Genomic DNA, 23,220 nt, shown 5'->3' on the forward strand with positions numbered 1-23,220 from the left:
AAGATATAGCTCCATGGCAAAGAATTAAGATTCTCTTTATTATCCCATCATGAAAGGGCCCTGTCACCCTTCCTTGGTGCAGTATGGCCCTGCGTTTTCCTCTTGAGACCAATGTAATCAGGCTCCCTCTCTGATGGGCTTTCTAAGCCTTGTTCTGAAAGGCAAATGCTCATCAGACTGACTTAGTTCCCGACATTCAGCCCCTTTCAGCTCTTAGGCCTGCCTTGTTGGCTAGAAAAGCTCACTCTTTTAGTCCTATAATGATCCTGCTGAGTTTATGCTTCATAGCGCAGACAGACTGCTTTTTAGTTCCATTTTCCCAGCACCTTCCCTTGGACTATATGCAAACTACACCAGGTGTAGCCTAAAGCCACCTTCATGTACTCTGTTCATACACCCTTTCCTATACCTCTTTTTCTTTTCCCTCTTCTTGTCCCCACCCCCCATTGTGTTAATAACAGAAACCTCATTTAGAAGCTCTTCTATTAACAAAGCAACCAGATGCATTTCAGCAGATTTCTTTCCTACTATAAATAAAGAACGGCCAAACGTGGAGAAGGCCAGTCTTTGTCATCGTGGACTGCAGTGTTGTGTTATTCATTGCAAAAACATCCAAGTGTATCAGGAACTTAACAAACAGCAACAAGCTCTCACCTAAATACTGCAGATAATCAGGGTTTATGGTTAACATGGACATTTGGTTTGCATCTATCCTTATTTTATTACTATGATTGCTCATTACAAGTAATCAAACAGCATTAAAAATGAAAAACATCTGAACGGTTAATCTACATAATACAAACAAATCTTGAAGCTGTAGGCTATGGAAGTGTGCCATTACATCTGCTGCCAATTTATCTGGGTTTTGTGTGCAAAAAAAGGTACGATGCAGGTAATTTTACAGACAACATTTGTCTTGAATATTTACCCACATGGAGAAAATAAATGTAGGATTTACAGAAACTTTCATTCTCTATGAGCATTATCGATCCTCTTGGCTGAAGCAACAACAGCATGGACATCACACAAGTGATACGGCAAATCACTAGTAATCATATTACCCAGCTCTTTGACCTGAATAAAATTATATTTGGAGTAAAAAGGGTTGAGTTACAAAAGATGACCTCATCTAAAACCTGCTGAAATTACTGAAATGGCTTATCTGCTTCCCTGGGCTACAAATGATTGGTAGGTAGGGAAAAGTGTGGCTTACTTTTCAGGACAGGCACCCACTGTTCTGCCTTATCGTGCACCCTGTGGCCGCTGCCGACTCCTGCTGCTTCCTGCAGGCCACAAAGCAAAGCAATATGGGGCTGCACTGACGCTCCCTACTGTCATTCAGCTCTTCAGTAAAATGACCCGTCATGTAAACGTGTTTTCTCTAAAACTGGAAAGAGAGGGTGTGCATGTGTAAGAAGGCAGTCCTGCCTTGGTTCTTAACAGAAGAGGTATAAACCAGCCTTTTGAAACAAACGGGATTTTTTTCCTTAGTTGATTTACTTTCTTTGTAGATTTGAGCAACTTCACTGCTGCCTCACTTGCCAAAATATATATATATACACACACACAGTTCTTGTATTCTCCTGCATGACTTTTTCCAGTTTTTAATGATGATTTTCCATACCTTCTATTATCTACCTCCAAATCCACTCCTGTTTCCATTGAAGTCTATGGAGTTTTGATATTTATGTCAATGGGACATAGGTCATGCCATTACATAATCTTTGTAATACTCAACAAATTAATCTCTGTTCTAAATTTGAGAAGCTGTGACGTGCTGTAAAATAAAGACTATTATTAGCCTGTACACACCTTTATAGGTAATAATAAACTACAAGGCACTTTTCTGTTCCTCCAATGATTATTTGTGAAACTGATGTGTTTACAAATATAAAGCAGGGTTTGAAAAAACCAAAATATTCTAACAAATACCTGGCTATACAGAAACAGTGCATTTTTCATTATTAACTGAAAAAATTAAGCCTCCTACTAATAAAATGGCAAGAAATATTTTACTTCTGTATCTAGAATCCCAGTGAAACAACCTTGCAACTTGAACACAGATCAAGTCTTGGGTTTGCCAGTAATTTTACTTTGACTTCAAAGAAATTATATATTCTTTTGGTCACAAACCTCCAGACTGATAAGCATGAAAGGTGGTGAAATGATTTGTACCAGATTGCACTCTGTCAAAAACACTCGTTTCTTCATGCTACCATATGCTAATTTTTTTTTGCCTAGATGATTCATCAGTATGACACTTTCTTCTCATTCAAAAAGGACAGTGAATTTTCTGCAGACTGAAAAATACTGCCAGTCAGTTTGTGCACAGGTGGTAACCTTTTCTCTTACAAAGCTAAAAGAAGCAATGATTGCACTCCATTTGTTTCCCTCTTAATAGCAAGCAATAAGATCTGTGTATGGCTGCTGTGAAAAAAAAGGCAACAACAAAGAATGTGCATACGTAGTTTTGCCTAAGTTTTGTAAACTGAGCGTGAAGGTTGCAAAAACTGTGAACAGCACACATTTTGAACATTAAGAAAGGAAATACTTATTGTGTAATCCTAAACCACGAATTTTAAACCAAACTTTTTTCCTTCCAAATCTCTACTTACATTGTTTAGTTCATGCAAAAGAAATAGATGACAAAACTACTAACAGAAAGAATCCCTTTCCTCCTCCTCTTTCACGGCCTTGACATTTTGAAAGACTTTGGAAGAGATAATTCCTTCTAGATCCATGTTACAAACTTTTAAACAGCCACTGCAACTAATGACTAGTAAACCTTATTAGCCTTGGATCCTTTGGTAGATGCGTTGGGGATGCAGTCGCCTCTAATCCACGTTAGTACCACAGCTTTTAGGATCATTCTTCAAAGGAATGGAACAGCTTACTGTCATCACTAGGTAATTTTAGGTTAAGTCAAAAATAAAGTAGCTATTAAAATTGCCAAAGCAGCCTCTGAAACATGAATTTAGTTAGAGCATTTGCTTTTTATTGAGAACGTATGTCTGGGGAGAGGCTAAATCCTCATCTTTAGGTTTACATGCTTTTATACATTTAGGCAAACAAACCATAAATTCTCTTAGATAAAAGTCGACACTAATTGGACTAGAATCTTAGTTAGTTGGTAACTAAGGACAGCTCAAGGTTGGTCTTACCAGTGTATACCTATTTCTGGCTATTGTCTCATCTTCTTTGTGCATGCTTTACTTTCCATCACTTGTGGTGACAGGCAGCTTCCACAAAACAATATTCATTAAGAAAAACATCAATATCTAAAATAGAATTGCATACAGTGGCGAAGTACGTTGGAGCAGTTGAACAGAAAATGTGTTAACCTAATGCGTGGGCTAACTCTAAAATGTTTTGTCTCATACTGTGTGACTCTGCTGATAAACACTGCTAGCTGAAAAATCTTTATTCTTGTGGAGCCTTACGTCTCCATGGTTGGGTTCATACACACCTCTAGATTTAGTGATCCCCGCTTAGTTTTATAACCCAGCCCCATTGGTCAGTGATACTAATGTACAGTGCGTACACAGGTGTGTGAGAGAGACAAACCTTACAGCCCCATAGAGCTTGCTACTCATATTTGATAAGCGATTAAGTGAGAACTACTACATGCATGAGTCTGTTTAAGCTAGGGAAGCCTGACCTCACTAGTCCTGTCTTTGAAGAGGAACCATAGATCCCACCAGTGTCTATCACAGTGGCGTGCTGCACGGCCCGTGTCTCCAGAATGCAGGGTGCTCGGTCAGGCAGCTGCTGCACGCCTGGCACAACTCCCCTGCGTACCCTGCTAAGGACTGCAGACACACCAACGTCACCATGGAACCATGCCACTGTAACAGCTATGCATCTTAAAGAATTAACATGGAGACTAACTTCATGTCTTATGGAAAAAGTAGCAACCCACCCCAGTGCAGGTTCTTATTCACCAAACCAAGACTTTGTTGCTAAGGCTGTTTTGACATTACTTGATTTACATTTTCTATCCTCTGCACTGTATCCCAGCCCCTCAAACTGTACAGCTGGCACAGAAATTGGTGCATTGAGCAAGAGCCTGTTAAAATCACGTTGAGAAATTGATCCCTTCCCTCAAAAGAACACATTTCTAATAGGTCCCGATGTATATGACGTGACACTTACCTCCATTTACCTTTTACCCTGCTTTCTGACAACCTTCCCTTGGGCTTCTTCCTGGGTTTTCTTCCTATTGCAAATGAAGACTTTTCTAACAAAGTCTGTGCTGGACTAGGACTTACTCTTTTAGGCACTTTGACTTCTCCTGCTGTTTGTCATCCAGAAATGTTCAGTGAGGAACTTGTGGAATCAAAAATAAACTGCAGCAAGCAGAATGCTCAAAGGAAAGAATTTAAATGTATTGGCTTTCTTCTACTCTCTTCCTTTCCTCCCCTATTCTCTCTTGTCATGCAAATGAAGCAAAAAAAAAAAAAAAAAAGAGACAGTCAACAGCTCCACAACTTAAAAAAAATAGATATACTATTTAACTTGTTGGGGGCTTTTTTGAAGAGTGGGTTTAATCTAAAAAATTAAGTAGCGATTATGTACATATGTGCAAGTATCATTCATATACATGTCAAAATGCTAAGCTGTATATTGATTAGGTTTTTAAGTTCCTTCCGCTTGCTTGTGCTGAGAAGCAGCTCATCCATCCTCATATCTCTATATCTTTTCTCTTTCCAGTGACAAGTCCAATTGGTATTCTCTTTTATTCACATACACAGAAAACCAGCTACTTTTTGCCACCAGTTATCAACTGCCACAGTTTTCCCCAAAGCAGAATTGAATTTCCTCATCTTCTGATCCAATATTAAATCTAAACCCTGCCCCAGTCCCATTCATTAGAAACAGTCACAAATTCCTCAACACACAGTTTTCACCATGGCAGCCACAGACCTATTTCTGTTGTCCTCAGATCAGTTGTAATGAATGTCGGGAGACAATGGGGACCGCACCATGATGCAGATATCCTTGCTCCTTGTAGCCCTCATGTCCTTTTCATGTGTTTCAATGGTTTCCAGATGACTTGTATCCAAAAATCAGTTCTAAACCTCATGTAAACCTCATTTACAATTACAGTGAAAGGATTCCAATAGTAAATATCTTCTTTCATCTAAAATCTTTCAGCTAGCTGTCTGGTAAGCCACAAATATATCAGAAATCCTGAATACCTCTTCCTTGTTCTTTCACTAAGTCATCATTTTTGTACTATTTTTTAAGACTTTGGTTGACTGCCACACAAAGCCTTATCTAACTGTAAAAGACCTGTTACCTTGCATGACTTTTAGCTGTTAGCCCTCTATTCAGCTTGTACCGGAATCTAAGAGCACACAGGGTAATTTCACACTTCCATTCAAGAAATAAAATATAAAAGTAATTTCATTTCCTGATAGTCCAATTCTCATTTTCTTTCTTTCTTTCTTTCTTTTTTCCTTTCTATTGATAATAGTATTCAGCCTTGTCATTTGCAAAACACTGTATTAAATGTCTGTGCCGCAGTATCTTCTCTCTTTTCCTTCTCAAGTAAAGAGCCATTTATCACAAAACAACCAGTTCAGTCCTAGATGCCAAGTAAAAACTGAGGGAATCTTTGGATCTAAGCCTCTCCAGGGAAATGCAGAATATGGTGTTACAGGGATTGACAAGGGAAGCTGCACCATCTTGGAAGAAAGCTCTTATAAAAACTGTCATTAACTTTTTAAATTTAAGTTATAGTCATGATTTGGTGTATTGAATATTATTAAAATACTGTGATATGAGGATTATCATACTGTAATGCTCTCAATAATTCTAAACTTTTCTATTTATAATCATTAATTTGACGTTGTCAAGTAGAGATGTAAGCTGATTGACCTATAATGACTGTCAAAATTTCAGTCATTCATTTTCAAGTATGAAATACACCTCAGGGAAAGTTCTTTCCTAAAAAATATAATGCTACAGTTCTGTATGTCAAGTATTCAGTTATACAAATGACCCTAAATTATTTCTGAAAGAGAAATTTATATTAGAAAATGTACTTTAAAAAGTGAAATGAGCTCATTAAACTTCTGTAAGCAAGATACTAGGATCCTACCTTCTTGCCAAGTGAAAATTTACTGATTCACCAATCAGCTTTTGAAAAGCTTATTGAAAACTAGGTGCATTTTCTTGTGCTTTGCATCTGTATCAGGTATCACTAGATAATTACTAAAAGCTATAAAACAAAAGGTAATAAATACTGTTTGATAATAGGCATGAAGGAGAAAGAGTTCATGAAAACTCTAAACCATGCCTGGAGTCAGAGTCCCAAACACAAGCTCCACAGCTCTGTCTGTAAGAAACAAACTCAGTCCCGAAATCGCAAGTTCTAAAACGCCATTAATAGACAAATTAGTGTGGGCTAATGACCCATTGATCATACAGGGAATTGCTGTGCTGAGAAGATTCAGTGTTAATATAAGCATCGGTATCAGTCATGATATGGCAACCTTAGCAGCACTGACCTCAGCCTTACATCAAAGCCAACACTCAATCAGTTAAGTGAAGCATCAAAAAGGCTGATATTTCATCATCACGTTTTCTTGTTCTCCTCATTATTACCAAACACAGCTGTAGTTTTGGTACCGACCCTGGCATCAAACAGCATTCAGCTTTTAAGCGCTCAATTGTGTCTCAATTGCTAATGTTCTGGGGAACAGTGGAAAACAAGTCAGATTGTGATCTAGCCAAGATTAACCTCACCACTAATGAAAGTCCATTAGACCCATAGGAATACTCTGTGGAAGTTGCAGGCCGCTCCAAATTAACTCCAACTGCATTAAAAAGAGGTATCAGCCACCTTGTTTCAAGTTCAAATACTTACATTTTCATGCCAGTCCTGTCTCCCTGCTGTTTGAGCTATGCAAGAAATTCAAGTCCATCAAAAGTCTTCCACAGGTCTAAGTCCTCAAAAATACACATACACCACCTTGAGAGGAAACCTTACTTGGGTTGCTCCAGATACATGTGGCCAAGTGTCAGCCTCTGAAATTGAAAAATACAGCGCAATTGTCTTTCTTGTTGGGTCACCTCAGGTTATCAAAGAGGAGCGCAGGGGCATAATTCTAAAAAGCCGAACAAATGTCAAGGTGGCACTCTAGCCTGCCTTACACACTTTGATTATTTCTCTTGGTACTGCAGCAACCATGAACTCCAGGCACGGGATGGTTCAGAAGAGGCACAGGATGAAAACTGAAGACCTGTCCTCTATCAGCTCCAGTGAGAGTGCTGACTTAAGACTCAAAATCTACCTTCTCTTCCATGTCCAGTCCTCCTTTGCAGCAGAAACCCCACCACCAGCAATGGGCAAGGAAAAAATATTAACGCATGCATTTTCTCTCCCTCAGTGCTTCACCCTGCTCCTGTTAAGTGTTGGCAGAGCTGATGGAAGCAATGCTAAACACAGTTCATAGAGCTCAGCCTACAGAAATCACCTCATACTGGACACCAGAAAACAAATACTGGAAATTGCCATCCCTAAGTAGTCCCTCCATGAACCTGCCCTCTCTGGGGGAATCATTTGGCAACAGCCAACTGCAAACGGAAATGTTTCCATTGTTGGCAGAGAGTGAAACAAGACTCTACTCCCCATAATTCAACAATTTCCAGAGAGAGGAGAGAGTCCGTCCCATTCTGGATATGGGAGGACTCAATGCACCCATTGAAGATAAGGCACCTCAGATGCCAGATCACATTTCCATTACTTCTCACTTAAAAGCTCAAGCCAACAGCTTCTGTCTTCCAGGAAGCCATGCTGCAGTACATACACCCAGCTCACCAAAAGAGCTTGAGATCTGCAGCAGGGTTCAATAATTGGCAGATTATTCTGCCTTTTGTACTCTGATACCGGGAATAGTTACCAAATGCCATGCGACACTGACAGTGGACTGTAGGGAACATGCCACCCATGCCCATCCACAGGTTGGCTACAATTTTGTTACTCCTAGGAGTTCAGCACAGTTCACTTGTCACAGGTCATTACAGTGATCCATATTTTGCTTTAGGACGGTGGATTTCATGCGTTATAGCTGCTACATCTTGTACAATGGCTTTTGCGTTCTGAAAAGATACTGGAAAAAATAGTTAATATGTATTCTGATATTTTACAAGATTTAAAGGCTGGATATTCCATAGTCTGGAGCAAAGCAATTGCATGATTCCCTTTTTACCCTCCTTTTTACCTTGCAAAAACACTTAAAGTCATAACTTCTGTTGGACCAAATGCCAACAGTAACAGTTAAACAGAAGATGCCATATTCAATTCTATTTGATGAATTTTTCTATATAAGATTAGTATTTGCAACCCTTTAAATATCCTTTTACAAGTTACAAAGGATTTACAAAGGAAAAAATAACCACTTCAAATGCAAGACAGTGTTGCTCAGAAATTACTTGGGAAAAAAGCCCATGAATAGAATAAGAAACCTTGGAAAGATAGACTGCAACAGAAATAACTAGAGGAGATCAACATAAAAGTATTAAAACAATTTGGTAGTATTGCTTGGCCCCATAGTTCCCTTCCACAAAAGAGCTTTCAGAGCAAATCCACAGATAGAGTGAGATGAAGGCTGCCCACCTGGAGATAAAATATTTCTTATCCTTTTTGATGAAATTAGAATTAGACTCTCAGGCTTTTTTTTTTTTTTTTTTTTTTGCATATAAGAGTCTTCCTACTGTGATTAATCTGCACTTTCTCTGAGAAGGTAATTAAAACAATCACACTTCTATGAAAGCCATGGACTAGATTTTCAAAAAACATCTGATGACTTAACAAGTACTTGTCTCGGTGAAAGGCAGTGTATGCTACCACTTAGAAAAATCTCAGGAAATGGCTAATCCTACTGTTTTTGTTCTGGGTGTTTGCTGCTTTGCCATGATTTGAATAGGAGCTGGATCAGTCCCTCTAAACTCCGGAAGGTTTTATTACATCAAAACACATTCTATCCCCTAGATGTTTGGTCTGATTGGCAACAGTTTTCTAATTTAAAGATGATCACAATATTTCAGAAAGGAGAAAAAAAATCAGTTTATGAAATCCCCTGTACACCACTCTAAGCAATCCACACAGTATTCAAGTAGGGGTAAATCACAGGCCCATTAATATGGCCAGGCACAGGCAATGTGGGGCTCATGTGAATGATAATCAGGCTCTTTGGCTATAACCTGTGTATCTCTTAAGTGTTCTTTAATACCGTTGTGACTGGCAACCCTGCTAAGATGCTACTGCACCGTGATTTAGTTAGGTGTGCTTAATTTCACATAACCCGTATTATTCTAAATTAGATCAGCTTGCTCTGAATGAGTCATTTCATTCTTTCAATTAGAATATTAAATCATTATTCTTCCTTTTTAATGTTTTGCATAATTCCAGCTAGAAAGGGTAGCACAATGTGCTAAGCAGCAAGTGGCTCATGCTAGCACACTTCTGCTGCTTTTATGTTACCACCTGCTGTCCCCAAAAATAAAATTTACAGAAGGAGATATATCTGAAAAACACGGATTTCAAGGTACAGGCAGACTCCAGGGTATAATCCTTATGAATAAATTGGTTTAGGGCATTTAACTAAATGCATATTGAAAATGCCAGGTTCCACAGTATAAAGAAGCAATTGAATTTTGTGCTTTTAAGGGTTTGGGAGTTGTTTTCAACCTGGCTAAAGATGATGATGATCACTTCTGTGACAGGATGGCTAATTTACTTCCAGTTAATGTATCTCCATGAATCAAGTGTTGCAGCACATAATGTCAGCACATACATGTCATTGCTAGACAATGAAATAGGAACCAAAATTTGTCTGAACGCCTTCTGTAAGCCTACACATTAATCTGTAGAATACAGGTTAATCTCCAAACAAGGTTTTGGTAACATCCTAAGGGTTATGAATCAAGGGGGCAGAAAAAGAAAGGCTGTCCAGAAATGAAAAAGAGAGGGCTACCAGTTATTGCACAGGCAGCAGGTATGGAAGAGGAATAAGTGCAATTTGTCACATGGAGTCACATCAGACTAATGAGGTGGTCAGTGGGCTGGCAAAAGCAGTGGCAAGAATGAGACTGAGGGGAAAGAACAAGAGTGGGAAGAGATGGAGTCTCACTCTCACAGTCCATGTGGGAAAAAAATGAGTCTACTTCCCCCTTCAAGCATCACCGCTAGGTTATACCTTGCTTTTGAATAATAGGTTAAAAGTGGACCCAGTTCCAAAAGAATTAAAAATATTATTAAAACATTAAATAACCAAATGCCATAACCAACTAGAAAAAGATAGGTAGGATTTTCACTGTCAGTTACAGAATTTCAGCCTAAGGCTGAAACAACAAAAAGCTATCATAGGTATCATAGACAATCACCAAGGACCAGATTTTTGGACAATTTTATGCACTCGGGTGGTGTTATGCTATGGGAAGCTTTTATAGGTACCTAAGCTATCCATAAGAGAAGTGAGATTTGCAGAAGCAGCTAGGTGCTCAGCTGCCATCACTTTCAACTCTTTGGAGAGCCTGAAGAGACTTGAATCTTCGTATGTTGGTACAACATACACTTCTGACAAACCTGGCCTCAAGAGCCTTCAGACACAAAAGTGACTTCCTCAGTGTAATCCAAGGATAAAAAAAAGGCCAAGAAAGTGGGGAAAAGCAAGTTCATTTAAAAAAAAAAAAAAAAAAAAAGCAGGAGTTTTCTAGAACAAATCTGGGCATTAAAGATTGAATTGTATAAGAAATCCTGGGAATCTGAAATTAACTGAAGTGCAACGGAACAATCTGATTTTTGAACAGCGTCAGTATCAATAAGCATTTTGGGCACAATTCATTTTTCACATTACAGAAATGTATTCAGGGCCACTGTGGTCTTTGTTTTGTACAAGTGTGAGTGGTTTACAAAGTAAACACTGTGAAGTGAATCTATGTAATTTTCTCCTGAATGTAATGGAGACAGGAAAAATAGAGCTATGAATCAAATCTTTGCCATTTCATATTTCCAGCTGTCATTATATTGTACATTGCCCACCATGAACTTTTTATATTATTTAGATCATTTTATATGAAAAAAAAAGGTACAGAAAATACTCAGCCTATTAAGGAATCAATGGCAGAGAACTTTGCATTTTTTTCAAGGAGTGTTTTGACCATGGCTCCATGCACGATTCCAGTCCTTTATTTGGTAAATGAGGTATTTAGCTGAACTAGGCAAAGACATTTTGCCAAAAAATCCAGTAAATCAGAAAGTGTCATGCCTGAACACAAGTTAGAGGTTTCCCAAATCCTCAAAAGTTAGATCACTTGTGTATTAAGCACGTCATCCATCTCTCCTTGATAGTGCAAAGAGTTTTCTAGAAAAGCTGTATTTGTTTAACAGCCTTGGACAAGCTTGTGTTTGATCCTGCATGTTCCCCAGGACAGAGGAGAAAGAAGATAAACAGAAAGATAGTTCTGCATGCACATGAACTGGACCCCGGGAAAACACATTACGTTAATTTTTCTCTCGAAATGTTTCTGCATTTTCATACACACAGTCAAGCAAATAAAATCTCTAATCGGTATTTACAAGCATGCAACAAAAACAAGAGCCTGTTTGACCACTCATCAATCCATTTTAATCAAGATAAATACACTGGACCATAGGTGGGGAACCACATCCTTTCTTGTGGCTGAAAAGAAATTCTAATTGTCTTTTGGGGGCTACTTAAGGTCCATGTACACAAATCCAGCTTTATGACTTCCAGATTGGACTAATTTACCCCGCAGTGGCTTGGAGCATGGACAGAAGGCACATGGAGCATACCTCTTAGTCCCACTGGGGGATTTCAGACACTCTCCTGGACTTCAGAAGAGGGTGGAGGGGAAAATTTGAACAGTTTGGTCAAACTGTCTGCCCATTGTGGGGAGACACAAGCAAGCTCTGTGCATCCTGGGAGCCAGCCACAAGCAAGCCAGCTACCACTGAAAAGATACATAGCCATGTTAATGTAGCGCCAGGTCTAAGCTAATATGATCTCTTGCTATTTAGCTCGAACGCAGCTCCACCGCTTCCCCGGTAGAGCTGGTTTTCAGCCTGAGTTTGTGCAAAGCTGCCTAAGAAGATCCTGTAGGGCGATGCTGGGAGATGAGTGTGGCAGAGCTCCCTTGAAATCTTCCCCCAGGTTCTGAAGGTATTGGGGCCACAGATGAGCCAAGTGTATAACTTCTCCTCAGTAAATCCCTAGAAAAGTTTTCCTAAGGTTTGAGGTTTCCCATTTCTCCCATATCCTGAACAAACTACTGTCTGCAGTCCCAGATGTAACAGTAGTGAACAAAGATTGGTTTTAATAAGGAACCTTTCTTTATGTTAGAAAGGGCAGAATAACAACCGCGGTTAATAGCACGCACGTCCCCCATGCAAGTGCTTGTGATGCCTCTGGAACGCCATATGGCACGGCCCACAAACTCTGTCATCAATTGACATTCAAATGCTTGACAACGGAGAGCAGTGAAATGTTATTGAGGGGGAAGCTGAGGTACAAAGAGATATGCTTCGATACAGGTTATTCTGTAAACAAAACCAGGCATGGGACTCGGGCATTAGGCCACTAGACTACAACTCCCCGCCACTATGGCAAATCCATTGCACAGGTTTTCTTTTCTTCCCATCAGCTCTTGCCTAAGATAAAGTGTGTGCCACTAGATGACACGTGTACCCTGACTTGGGGCCATGGGGGAAGACAGTTTGCATCTAAACTGCTCCTCGTTCTCCCAACACCACGCAGTGAAGTGTCTTGCCCCATATAGTTGTGCTGAGGATACCAGGCCAGGCTGGATTATGCTGGGAAGAAGGACAAGATGGAGAGGAGGGGAGGAAAAAGCCAGGGAAAGAGGGCTGCGTGCCAACTCCTGGACAAGGAGGAGCACTGCTCTGCCTGTTGTGAGCTCCTGGGTCATAGCAGATGGGGAATACTGCCAGGCCCACACCCAAATACCTCATCCCTCGGATACGAGGGTTTGGCAGAGGACAGGCAAGCCCACACATTCCTTATATCAACCTGTGCAGTACAGTGACAGGACTGTGTGTCTCTACCAAGCTGATAGCAAAGCACGCACTAGAAGAGCCTTTCCAAAGGAGCCTTGTGCCGGCGACTTTGGTGTCTCCAAGCAACCACACTGCGCAGATGCACTGGGCAGCCCTCCAGCCCCACTGTGGATGTTTTGCATAGGACAACTCATGGGAACAGTCTTCTGTAGCTCAGCAGAAACCCAGTGTAACCTCAGCCCAGAAAGGGCTTGAAATAACTGCAGAGAGAGAAATTGATTGCTCTTTTCAAACACCTAAAGAACATAAACAGTGGAGAACAAGAAAAGCTATTTAAGCCGGAAAACTCAGCTGGGCCAAAAACAAATGGCAGGAATAATTTTAGATTAAGAATCAGGAAAAGTCAACATTTTTACAAAATCTTGCCACTGCATCAGCCTGTGCTATGCCAATATGTTGAACAGAGGATGCAGTTCTGATTTCTCTCAGTTTAAAAACAATCAAGTCAAACTGGAAAAGGTGCAGAGAAGGATGGCTAATGGGACCAACTTTTCTCATGTTCAAAACTCTTCAGCTTGGAAAGGCATGATTAAAGGGGAGAGAGAACAGAAGTCTAATAGAAGAATGCTGAGTGACAGAAGCTGGGGAAGGGAGCATGGTTGTTTCTTAAAAAAACAAATGAAGCAAACACTAAACAAAATTAAAAGCAGGCCACAAAGTGAAACTAGCAGTTATCAGGTTCAAAAAAGCAAAGAGATCTTCCTCCACGTAACATAGTAACGTGGGTTCCAAAAGTGCCCAGAGCAATAAGGAAAGAAAAATTTGACAATGCATAAATTTACTACTGGATGTGTTTATTGCTGCAGTGGAAAATCAGCTGAGGAAGTGCCAGTGTATACTTGCCCCACGTTAACATGCTTGCCTAAGCCACTCTCAGATACACCTAATAAACTGGATGGATTTTCAATCTCATGCACTATGGCCATCCTCTACTTCTTACAAAATTTCTCAGCCTGAGGTTCCTGAACAACTTCCCGACAAGAGCAGAGGATGCAAAGCCTTCAAAAGTAGAGACAGATTGGTTTCTGTAAGGGATTGCGGGGTGTAGCAGATACAATATCGCAGACGCACTGCAATATCAAGATCATTAAAATCCCATTTGCTTCCAGTCCTGCAATCCTGTATCTTCAGATTTGCTCTGTCATCTGAATCAACATGTATATTGCTCATTTGCCTGTGTTTGTGAGTACTGCAACACCCAACTGCAGTTACATTATTTATATAGCTTGCCCTTTTGCTGAAGAATTTGCCCGGTTATATTTTCTATTTTCAAGCTGACAGTAGCATAAAATATTAAAACCACAATTCTGAGAAGACAAACAGTGTTTAGTTTTCGAGGTTATCGTTAAGTCTGTTGTGTTGAAATATTAAATGCCTCAACAAAAAAAATTAATAACTTGTCCCAGATCAGAAAATAGAGATGGTTGTTAGTAAACATCATGCCTTGTCATTCACAACTCCGGCAAGCTGCCAAATTTTGCTCATTCAGGTTTTCATTCATTGCTAACTCCAGGTTCCAGGCTGACAAGATTTGACAAGCTTTGGAAATTGCTCTCCCATAACTATTACCCACAGAAAAGTAAACATCAACCCAAACCAGGAATTATAAAAAGTTTTCCACTTCCTATGAGAGTCAAAAATGCAAACAAAAAAAAGCCTTAAGACACAACTACATTCAACTGCGCGGTGTCCCTCCCGTGTCGCTGCCCAGCCTACCTGACATCGGCTGCTGCTTCAGTCTGCGACCCTGGCACACCAAACAGGGAAACAGCTGTATGATGAACGATGTCTGCGGTGATGCCATTGCTGTGAAAATGGCTTCTGATTTGCTAGTGAAAAACAGACCAGTAAGATATATTAACTAGACAAACTGAGGCCTGAGGAAGACTGAAGGAAAAGCAGGGTGCCTGCAGTAATCTTTTCCCTAGTGCAGGCTCCAGCTGACTTGCTGTCTGGTGCACAGCCGAAGGCCCGGGCAGAGCACAAACCCTCTGCCAGAGGACCTATTTATGAGCTATCTTCACAGATGGCAGAAACCTGCCTCACCTTGTGCTGGTGGGACAGGGAGGGATGGAGGAACATGGGATAGAGGAGACAGGGAGCAGAAAGTGGTTACCGGACATGGAAGTACCATTTTCAATTATCACTGATTTTGTATGATACAGCTGAACTTTGCCTGCGTTCAGAATGAAAATGTCATTTTCTAATTACTCCATCTTCGATATCCTTGAGTTAATGACAACCAAGCTATTTCAGTGCACAACTGAAAAAGAAAATGGTTTTTTAACCTGCATTGCTTTCTGCTTATCATGAAGAATATAAGTCATTGCTTTTGAAAAAAAAAAAATCTGCAACTTTATATAGTTTTTCCTTAATATATTTTCTACCTAAAATTACATTTTAAATAATTACATTTTTTAAACATAACTTAGAATTTTTAGAATTGTATATTTAGCACCAACATTGTAAAGAAGGAAAACCACTGAATGAGGAAAGTCGCTGACTGAAGAATTGGTAATGGAGTTTTCTGATAGCTGTCAAAATGAACTGTACTGAATTGATCCTAAAGACTAAACTTCACTGCAAATCACCTTACCATAATAGTTATCACTCAGTGCAGGTTAGCCTTTCTTTGCAAAACAATTAAGTATGAATGCAAAAGGAAAGTAAATTCAGTTATTAAAACATGATTCCTTGCCTGTTGCTTTAAATCACACTAGTTTATATCAGTCCTCATTATTTATTCTTATCTTTTTGCCTTTGGCAAAGTATCATTGAAGTCCCTTTCTTATCATTTCCATGCAAAACCAACAAATGTATTTTCCAGAAGACTTTATTATGTTTTAATTCAGAGGCAAAATATGTACCCTGACAATCAAACACTCAGCATTTAATACTTGATAACATTGGAGACGTTCAGAGAACAAACTGTTGGATTTTGAGATTTCATTTGAGAAGGGCATATCCATCTTCTCTTAGATTTACCAAACTCTGCTAACTCCAGAGATTACCCTTCCTTGTCAGGTGTACTGCTACAGAAGAATACGGCAGAAAAGTTTTAACTAACACGTATTTTTTTCTTGCCATCTCTCAAGGTCTCACAGAGCCCTTGACTGGCACTCTTTTCCATTTTAATATGATTCACTGGAAACATTATTACAGGCACAAGCTGAAAGCCTGAAACACTCAGGGCGACGGGATACTTAAGAAATGTTCCAGCAGAAACTGGTCCCTGTTTTGCCTGCTCCTGGTCCACATTAGTTTCCCAGCTTAAACTAGCTGCTCGCCTTCTCAAGTGTTCTTAGGGTGTTTGGAAAAAGCTATCAGCTTCTCTCTCAGCCATTGTTTTGTTGGCTGTTTGCAGCAAAGATAACTCTGGAGAGAACCTCACATCTGTTGTCAGTTCTGTTCTTTTCTTATTTAAAGCCATGACTCATTTAGCTGAGGTATAAAACATAAATAAACAGCATGTCAGACAGCAAATGGCAGGCTGGCTGGGTATCCCTTTTTGTCCTTTTTTTCCTGTCACTTAAATCACAAAAGTTTTGCTTTCTTCTGACTACAGTGCAGCTTTCAACCCTCTGGGAACAAGAAAGCCCTAAAGATTTTCCAGAAGAACTGTGGTCCTTTGGGAATCTGGCATACCTAAGTAGCTGAAGGGCAATTATTTTTCCATTGCCCTTCTCCAGACCTCTCACAGGTAGTCCACAGAGCGCAAGCTGAGCCTTCCTGGTCGCATGGGCCGTTCTGTGTGAGTGCTGCTGTAATGCATGGGCAGTTAGTGCTGGCAGTGCCACCAGAAGAAAGGATACCTGAAACTTGAATGAGCTCCTAAGAAACACTACAAGGTAATTAAAACTGGAATATTGTGAGGATAGACTAAGCAAATACCTCTGAAAAAGCAGACTCCTTGATGTTGTCACAAGCTGAGCATACTAGTATCAAAAACCTGCTCTAGTTAGCTGACGTGGGAATTACTTTATACCAACATCCCTTAAGTTTTTTTTTTTTTTTTAGATAGATCCATTCCACACATGCCTTTTCCATGTGTTGAATTTACTATATCATAGAATCATAGAATGCTTTGGGTTGGAAGGGACCTTTAGAGGCCATCCAGCCCAACCCCCTGCAGTGAGCAGGGACAGCTTTAACCAGATCAGGTTGCTCACAGCCCCGTCCACCCTGACCTGGAATGTCTCCAGGGATGGGGCCTCCCACTACCTCTCTGGGCAACCTGTGCCAGTGCTTCACCACCCTCATTGTAAAAAATTTCTTCCTTATATCCAGTCTAAATCTATTCTTCTTTAGCTTAAATCCATTATTCCTTGTCCTGTCACAACAGGCCTTGCTAAAAAGATTGCACCCTTCCCTCCTATAGGCCCCCTTTAAGCACTGAAAGGCCGCAATAAGGTCTCCCCGTACCCTTCTCTTCTCCAGGCTGAACAACCCCAGCTCCCTCAGCCTGTCCTTGTAGGAGAGGAGCTCCAGCCCTCGGATCATTTATCATCATATAGGCTTCAAAAAAATTGTAACACTTTATGTTTAAAACATTTTCAATGAATGCTTCTTTTGGCTGAGCCTGAATTCAAAGTTGCAACAAGAACCACTGGGTTCTTTGTTGTGAAACAAGGTAATTTGCCATTGAAAACAGGTCCAGGTTGTACAGCTAGGTAAAGGAAATTCCTTGACACCATTCATCTGTTGGCCCTTATTAAACTATTTACATTGGGACTACAGTAAACATCTTTAAACTTTAAAGTCTATCATAAAACCATGTGGTAAACACAAATACCATCATTTACTGATAGTTAAAACTGAGTTTTGTGGCAATACCATTTTCATGATACTGAATAAATGCATATTTAGTAACTTTGACTCAAATGAAATTTATGTGTGACTCCCATTCAAAAAAGCCTTGAAAATAAATGGTAGGAGGACCAAATCAGATTTATTTTTTCTTGTGTTAATCTTATACACCAGGCCTGCCCTTGGAAAATAATTCTCTAGTTTCCCACATAACTATGTGCCAAACTGATTTTATTTAGTCAACCTAGATTATGTAACTGGGACTTTTCACTGATTTCTATGCGCCAAAAATTGCAGCTTGAAGAATATGGTTTGATTCAAGTAGCTGTGGTACCAGTTTTTTTCCTAAATTAGCAAAGTTATTTCAGTCATCTTGTTTGTTATTCCAGAAATAATGATTAGGATCTTATATAATTGCCCACAATACATAATCTGTACTTATGGCTAGTATATTTTCAGTAAATAATTGGAGCAACTACAGCTATCTAACAGCCAATCTTCTTCCCAAGACTGAGATTTGGAAAATTTCAGTATATGCTACCTTTTTATTACAGTTCATTACTAATTTTTAATACCAGTCTGATTTCATTCTCACTTCAAGTTTTTATATAGGGCTGTAGGTTACACATAGTGATAGGACTGATCAATTTTAACAATGTTTTCCAACCACCCTTGGGAACGTCATCAAATTTGTTTCATAGGTTCATGGTGAATTTGTTAAATAGAAGAAAATAACACCGAGAAAGAACATCCAGTTTTGAATGGAATTCACAGGGAAACCATAAGATACAACTCACATGGGTGTGCTCCAGATACACACCTTACTTTCAAGTGCCATGTGACCATTGCAACATTGGCTTATCTTTCAAGCCAACCCAAGAATATTCAGGCACCTTGGGTAAAACCAAGAGTGGTAGCAAATTGATGCACAAGTTTCCAATGTTTTTCAAAACTCTGCCTAAGTTACCGTCTTGTAATTGGGGGTTTTGGAGAGATGAGAAGACTTGGCCAGCACTCAAGCTTAAAAACAACCCCATGGCATTTCCATTTTATGTATCAGAAAGATTTGACATTTGTTGACAGGCAATGCAAGGCAACTTTGTTTTCAACTTTCAGGATGTAATTCAGGAAACAATTGCTTCGGTGGCAAACCTAGCATATGAAGTTCTTGATTTAGCCTCCCATGCCCTGCTTGCACAGTTTACCATCTTCCCATTTGAACCAGTGCAACGGCTTGTGGATTCACAGTATAAACCATACCACTGAAATGATGGGCTTCAGAAATAACCCATCACTTGCTAGACAGTTAGCCAAAGCACAGAGATTTAAACTGCTAGACAGGAATCCACCTTCTTGGCTGATGCCATTACCTTGCAAAATTATACCCTCACATCCTTCACTTACGGGGTTTGTAGCCTGCACCTGTCAAGGCATACAGACATTGAGAAGGTTCATAGCTTAAATTTGTTTTTATTCGAGTTAGCTTGGCCTCAAGCTAATAATTTCATTAAAGATTAGGACCAAGATCTTAAACTGGCATTGGAAGCTGGCCAGGACATAAGGCAGGACTGTGAATACAGCAGCAACATATTCTTGGAAGATCAAGTGTTGAAAGAGTCAGGCAATTTTGTTTGGTACCAGTGGACAACAGGCACCATTTTCCTATAGAGATCCAGTAATGCAACTGGAGGTGACAAATGCATGGATGATCGCTGCCAGCTCCAAACAGTGAGGATTCTTACAGAGCAGAGGGTAGGGGAAGGATCAGGCTATTTGATCGTCTGTGGCTAGCAATAAATTCAACAGGAATTCAGGGAGTCTTGCAATTACAATCAGCAATGTTTCAGTCAGCACTGGGAGATGAGAATAGAAGGGCAAGAGTTTCTGTGCATTTTTCAATAGATGCACAGCAAAGTCATTGAGCTTCTAACAACATTTGTATACATGAAGATGGCATTTCTGCCAGGAAACTGGGAAAACTTGGGTTTTAAATGTGAAGTCTCTTTATTCCCGTAATAACTTCCCTTCTAAACTTCAGATTATTATTTTTACTAAGAAAAGGCAGCTCAGAATAAATTAGAGAGCAGACATCTATATAACATTTGTCACAAGAGATAATCACTCCTGCTTTATCACCAGCAGCAACTTAATGAAAACAGCAAGTGTTTGGCATGCCTTACAGGCGTCACATAGGCTCAGGGGACTTCACTGATCCTGAAAGTCCCAGTAGTAGTCAAATCCTTGAGGCAATATCCCTTCCTTCTTTAACTTTTCAAACTTTTGAAAACAGCTAACAAAAATAAATCAATAATAGTGATTTTTGCAGGCATTCCTAGGTTTGCTTTTAGTTGAAATTACTTTCCCAGAAAATAGGTTTCTTGTTCTGTTTAACAGATGTGCAACACTTGCTTGTATGATCCCAACAGCAACTGGCTGCTAGCACTGCTTCTTGTTATTATTTTGTCCTTGACTGGAAGATTTCTTTTCCACAGCGCCCTCACATTTTTTCAGATGTATATTATCTAAACTTGTTCCCTTTAAAACTGGTTATAGGTATACATACATAATGTCCATCCTTAGAAATTTTAAGGGCATTATGCATTCAGAGCATATTTGAACCTGTTTAACTTGGGAAAAAAGTTGCAATCAACAATATTTCTTTGTGCTTCATATTCATATTGAATTCAAAACAGGTAAATCTGACTATAGGCACAAAGAATATCACCCTTTAATTCCACCACCTGTATCCTGCTTTGACACGTTTTTTCAAAGAGGTAATTTAAAGGATACCCCTGAAAACATTTTGCCCCCACTTGCATTTTAATTCATCCTTTCAAGTAAGAATGAAAATATCCATGTTGCATTGAACAAATTTATTAGACATAAAAAGAAATGTCATAAAAATAAAAAGTGTTGACCATGGTACGATGATCAGATGGTGAAAATGTAACAGATTCTTGAAAACAAAAGTTGGGTCTATGTGGAATAATTCAGTAATATCAGGGCATATTAAATGTTACTATTGCTAGTGAGAGTGTTAATTAGTTTAATAAAGTTTTAGTCTTTGCTCAACACAGAAGTGTTCACAGCCCAGTATGCTGTTTCAGCAGATCTGTGACTGCTAGAATATTGTGGTAGGAAAAATGTCCGACTTTTTTGATTACATTTAGGGAATGGTATACTTCTTAAAGTAAATATAAATCTTCTCTGAAAATAATGTACAGTTTCTGGGTAAAAGATTAAAAAAAACCCAACAAACAGTTAAAATTATTAACTAAATACCTCATGTTAGTTACTGCCTTACTTAGGTCACCTGGATATCTACAACTCTAGAAATACACTAATCAGATCAGTGCATAAATTCCATTTACGTAGGTATGACACCTTCACTTCATTCAGGGTGACAAGCAGGGAACCTACAGCTTCCAGATAAACACCCAACATACTGACAGAATGTATGCAGCCTTTCATATCCAGAAAATGCACATGAATTACTAAAAACAATTGCAAGGCTAAATACGACAGCAGTTTACATTGCCAGAGATGCTCCTCGGAAATGGGTCACCTTGAACACATCTTGCCAGAGCTGGCTGATACCTGTCCAAGACCAATCACCAAAACAAGTTTTGAACTATTAGGCAAAAATAGTTAAATCTATTACAAGAGCGAAGGAAGTTTAGAAAGGCTACCTGACTTTTTAAAAAGATATTTTTTCATGGCTCTAACAGCTAGAGCAATAGGAGGAAGAAAGCTGAAGAGTAATACAGAAACGCCTTTTAAAGGAGAAGAATGTCATTAAAAGCAGGTCTCAGGTCATCACATGGCGATACTTTAAAAAAAATCCAGAATACATTTAAAATGGGAATTTCCTACTTTTAGGAAGTATGTGTCAGGGAAATTGCACTCTGAGAAACCGTTTGTCTCAGGGGAGAAGTCTAGTGAATGTTAAAAAAGGGGAAGGCCCACAGAACCATTTATATGATGGAGAGGAGCGAGGCCCTGGGACTGAAACTTTGTACCACCAGTCTGTGCTGCTCTGTACAGAAGCAAAACATCTGTTGTAAAAGAACAGATCCTGAAATAAAGCGTGGGAGTTTCTCAGAGCAGGCTACTCCAGAAAGAGCTTTGAGATTCTTGAAATAAACTGCTAAGTTTTTGTTCTCTTTACACCAAAGGGTAAACAAAAATTGCAATTATACTCTCAAAAGAAAACAGAGATAATGTGAAGTAGTGTTCCCTGACTTTTGAGGATTTAACAACACATAATAATTTTTTTTCTTCCCCAGTATGAATAATCTGTTATGAATCTGACATATAACATTTTACTTCTTCATATAAAATTAGCCTGCTACCTGTTCTACACAGAAATGCCTCCTCTTTGCAGGCTGCATCTTTGCTTATTTTTCAACAAGACAATTTTTTGTTTGTAACTGACTTATGGATACAATAATCACATAAGTTATCTATACCTCATCTAATATATAAATTCACTCTGTCCCTCCCAACTTAATCTGATATCCACAATAACTTTATAATCTATTTTCCCCAAATTAAGTGTTTATACCAAAAGAGGTAATGTATGACAAATGAGAAAGTAGTAGCTGTCAAGATAGTTTAATACTTTTGCAATGAAACTATTGAAGTGTGAGTTATAAGAGAAGTTTGAAAGATTTCATCTCGGTAAATTGTTGGATCTACCTAAAGTATTAGAACTACAATAAGTTTCATTAGTGTTCTGGCAATATTATTGTATTTTTCAGAAGCGATTGGTGTGTGCTAGGTGGAAGGGTTGTGTCGTAGTTACCTTTGCTTTGACACAGAATACTCTGGGCTGTCTCTCCTCCTGAGTTTCGAGCAGAACAAAAGCACTTAGAAGCACAGAGGAGGGTTGCTCTGGGAAATGCCTGTGACTGGAAGGGGGAAGAGAAAGTCTCAGAGATATTTCTTAATTCACCCTGGTTTATGTTCTTCTGCTCTGGAAACAGAGGAGTTTTGCCAGGATTTTCTGTCTGATGATTGAATCCATCACTAGCTAAGGCACAACAGGCAGACCCACATGCAGAGAGCATCACAGACAACACAGCAATCGGTCAGAGATACTCTTGGCTCACATTGTGAGAAGTCTTCAAAGTATCAGACTGGTTTATCAGTGTCGTGGTTTAGCCCCAGCCAGCAACTAAGCACCACGCAGCCGCTCGCTCACTCCCCCTACCCCGATGGGATGGGGGAGAGAATCGGAGGAGTAAGAGTGAGAAACACTCCTGGGCTGAGATAAGAACAGTTTAATAATTGAAATAAAGCAAAATAGT

Source organism: Pelecanus crispus, chromosome 4 (genome assembly GCF_030463565.1).
Source record: "Pelecanus crispus isolate bPelCri1 chromosome 4, bPelCri1.pri, whole genome shotgun sequence".
NCBI lineage: Eukaryota > Metazoa > Chordata > Aves > Pelecaniformes > Pelecanidae > Pelecanus > Pelecanus crispus.